Here is a 4,307-nt window from a genome sequence, read left to right on the forward strand (position 1 = left end):
CTAAGGTTAAAGGCCCAAGCCCACTGGTGACTGGTCAGCTTGTTTTTATGGCTTCTGAGACCTTTAGAAGAAGAGTCTTGCAGCATACAGGGTTCTACTTTGCTCCATGCAAGAGATTCACTAGGATGTTTTCTTTCAGCTTGGAAGAATTAGCATGGTGACTGAAATTCACCAAGACTTCCAGGAAGAAGATGTCCAAAGAATGAATACTAGGACTCTCTATTTGAAGAAAACCACTCACGTGAGAACACAAAAGAAATCTCTCTCAAAGAGATTGCTAGGCCTTGCCTTTTTCAGTGAAGGAGGGTTTGAGGGAATAACCTTCATTCTCCCCTCCCCACCCCGAAATGAGTAGTCAAGAATCTAATAGAAAAAGCTTGATTTTGACCTCCAGCATAGTTACACATCTTAAAGAGTTTCTACGGAAAAAAAAGCCCGCCTGAGTGGGAAGCAGGTAAGGTAACACAGCAATGAAATTTTGGACCAGTGGTCCCCATGCAAAGCTAAGAAGAGGGAAATATTATTCAGAGCTCACCCTTTACCCAGCACGAGAGAACTCATACTAGAGGGAGACCCGATGCGTGTGCAAGTGTGGGCAAACTTTTCATCATAGCTCATTCCATGTTCAACAGGAAAGAATTCACATCGGAGTGAAATCATACCTGCGGGAGCAGTGCAGGGAAATATTTCAATGTCGCTCATTCCTTTCTCAGCATCAGAGACCCCCCAACACAGGTTATCAATGTAATGGATATGGGAAGGCATTCCACCAGAACACACACCTCATCCATCCTCAGAGAATTCACACTGGGGACAAGCCTTATTCATGCAACCACTGTGGCTCTGCTTTTGGGCCCACAGTCAAATCTCACCTGACACCAGAGGATTCACACTGGGGCAAAGCATCATACATGCAGCGAGTATGGGAAATATTTCCGAAGATAGACTCCAGTCAGCCTCAGAGAATTCATACTGGAGAGAAAGCCTATAGGTGTAAAGAACATGGCCAAACCTTTTCTCAGATTCCATCCCTAACCATGCACCGATGATTTATCCCAGCCCTATAAATGTAAGAGGTTTTGGCAAAGCTTTTGTGTGCAGAACCCCACGTACTAAACTTCAGAGGATGCGCACGGATCAGAGGCCCTACAAATGCAGCCTTCATTCCTTTTTCAGCACTAGAGATGTCACACTGGTATGGCAAGTGCTCGAATCAGAATCCCTACCTCAGCCTACGAGAACTCACACAGCGGTGTGGCCTTCTGAGTGTGAACAATGTAGGAAGGCCTTCGCTCACAGCTCGTCTTTTACCAAACATCACAGAACTCACACTGGTGAAAAACTGTGTACATGTAGTAAGTGTGAAAAAGCCTTCTGTAAGTATGCCTAACTGAGTGAGCATAAGCAAATTCACACCGTGAAAAGCCCCACAAGGGCTTGGACGATGGAAGAGTTCAGTGCTTTCCAGACTTCAGAAACTTGACAGTGGCGAAACTTCACTAGGAGTGTGCCTAGGAAGAGAGAGAGAATGTTGCAAAGATTGGGAGTTTGTGCGTGCGTTTGTGTGTGTAGATCCTGGGGCTTGAATTCAGGGTTTGGGGATTGTCTCTGAGCTTTTGGTAATCAAGGCTAGTGCTCTACCACTTAAGCCACAGCTCCACTTCCAGTCTTTGGTGGTTAATTGGAGCTAAGAGTCGCACCAACGTTCCTGCTGACATTGAACCAGGAATCTCAGATCTCAGCCTCCTGAGTAGCTAGGATGACAGGTGTGAGCCACCAGCGTCTGGCTTGCATTTTGTACTTCACGGGCACTTTCTAAGTTTTTTTTTTTTTTTTTCTCTCAATGCTGGTGCTCTACCACTTGAACCTCAGCTCCACTTCCAGCTTTGTCTGGAAGTCTCACAGACTTTCCTGCCTGGGATGGTTTTGAACCCTGATCCTCAGAGCTTAGCTTTCTGAGCAGCTTGGATGACAGGCATGAGCCAGTGTTGTCATTTCCTGAAAAAGACCCTTTATTGGTGGAAAACAGCCTATCTGGGAATTTTCATGTGAATCATGTTCTCTGCTGCATGCCATTCATTTATACCAACTATTAATTGAGTGCCTATTGCATGCTGCAGCTTAGGATATAATGTCTCCCACAGTCCCCTATCCTGCAGGAATAGCTAGCAGGAAGCCAGGTGCTGCTCTCCTAATGCTTCATCCCTGCAGTAAATGTGGAGATGAGGAGGATGTGCCCATACTTGCTGAATGAGTACCATCCTAGAAGCTTTGCAGAAGGGAAAGAGAGATCAGCGTCAGGGCTGTAAAGTCACTGGAGAACAACTGAGACTGCAGCTAGGGTGTGAGAAACATGACAGTCCAAACATTTACTCTTGGTCTGTTGTTTTGGTGTTGGGTATTGAACTCATGGCCTCACTCAGCTACATTTCCAACCTGAACATTTCTTGTGCTCCTGAGATTTGAACTAAGGACCTCATGCATGCTAGGTTACAAGATACCATTGAGCGGGCTGGGAATGTGGCTTAGAGGTACAGTGCTTGCTTAGCATGCATGAAGCCCTGGGTTGATTCCTCAGTCTCACATGAACAGAAAAAGCTGGAAGTGGTGCTGTGGCTCAAGTAGTAGAGAGCTAGCCTTGAGAAAAAGCAGTTCAGGGACAGTGGCTCTTAGAATAGGGGCTCGCTTCCCAACTGGGGGTGTGCCTGAACTGCCATACTCCCACTTTTAGGTTTCCCTTCTTTGCTGAAATCACAGGGATGACCACCTTCTGTGAAAAGGAAGTCTCTGGGACTTTGCTGAAAAGCCTTTTTCCTAATCTTAGCCTCGCACATAGTGTAGGATGGCAGGCATCCAGCTATGAGTTGAGATGGGCCGAGGCTGGCCTTGAACTGTGATTCTCTTGTTCTCAGCCTCTCAAGTCATTATTACAGATGGCCAACCTATCAACCTGTTATCATTATTTGATATTTACAAGTACTACCCTCATTTAATCTTTGGTATCATGATTTTTGCAAGTAGGCACTGCTGGGTGATGTGGCTCATGCCTGTCATCCCAGCTGCTCAGGAGGCTGAGATTTGAGGATCGAGGTTGAAAACCAGCACGGGAAGAAAGCGGTGACATTGTCCAAAAAGAAATGTACACTTTACCTGTCTTATGTAACTAAACCCTTTGCATATCACCTTTACAATAACAATAAAGTAAACTTGCTGGGTGCTGGTGGCTCACACCTGTAATCCTACTCAGGAGGTTGAGATCTGAGGATCATGAATCAAAGCCAGCTCGGGCAGGAAAGTCCATGAGACTCTTATCTCCAATGAACCACCAGAAAATTGGAAGGGGTGCAGTGGCTCAAGTGGTAGAGTGCTCGCCTTGAGCTGAATAACTGTGGGGCAGTGCCCAAGCCCAGAGTGCAAGACCCACCAAAAAAAAAAAAAAAAATCCAGCCCAGGAAGGAAAATCTATGAGAATCTTTTGTCCAATAAACCACCAAAAAGTCAAAAGTAGAGCTGTGGCTAAGTAGTAGTAAAGCATTAGCCTTGAACAAAAAAGCACCTTGTTCATGAGTTCACTGCCCAGGAATGGCACAAAATACTAGTATGCAGAGACGACAAACCCAGATTCATGCCTTGAGAATCTAGGATTTGAACCTAAAGCAGAGATCTTGTTCTTTTGGTCACTTGTTGAGAAACGATCATCTGGTGTTCATGATGAGGTATGTCGATCTTTCTGGCAAGAGGATATTAGTGAGTCTAGCGTGATGAAAGGCTTGACAATTATCCAAGGAAAGTGACATGGGGCGATAACGTGATGGGAATCCAGGAGGAAATGACACTGAACTCCTTATGTTCAACCTTCTTTCAGAATCCAGGAACTCACACTGAGGTGGTTGTGTTGGTCCTTTCTATAGTCCCTGCAGTTAAGTTCAGGGTTCCTGCCTAGAATCTTGGCTACTGTTAGGAGGAACCATGGAGACGAAACTGCTAAACCCTACCCTACCAACAGGTTCTCAACAGTGGCACAGGTATATGATGTCACAAAGGTGGAGAGATTTTTTATGGTTACTTCCAGTTACCTGGGAAACATCCAGGAATTGTACTGGCAGTTTGTGTAGAGGTTTGTTGTTGGTTGAGGGACTTGAACTCAGGACTGGGACACTATCCCAGATTTTTAACACTCAAAGCTAGCACTCTACCACTTGAGCCACAGTGCCACTTCTGGCTTTTTGTTAATTGGATATGAGTCTCTTGGACTTTTCCTTACCAGGCTGGCTTTGAACTGCAATCCCCAGATCTCAGCCTCCGAA

The sequence above is a fragment of the Dipodomys ordii genome, unplaced genomic scaffold (assembly GCF_000151885.1).
Source record: "Dipodomys ordii isolate 6190 unplaced genomic scaffold, Dord_2.0 Scaffold128, whole genome shotgun sequence".
In the NCBI taxonomy this organism is placed as follows: domain Eukaryota; kingdom Metazoa; phylum Chordata; class Mammalia; order Rodentia; family Heteromyidae; genus Dipodomys; species Dipodomys ordii.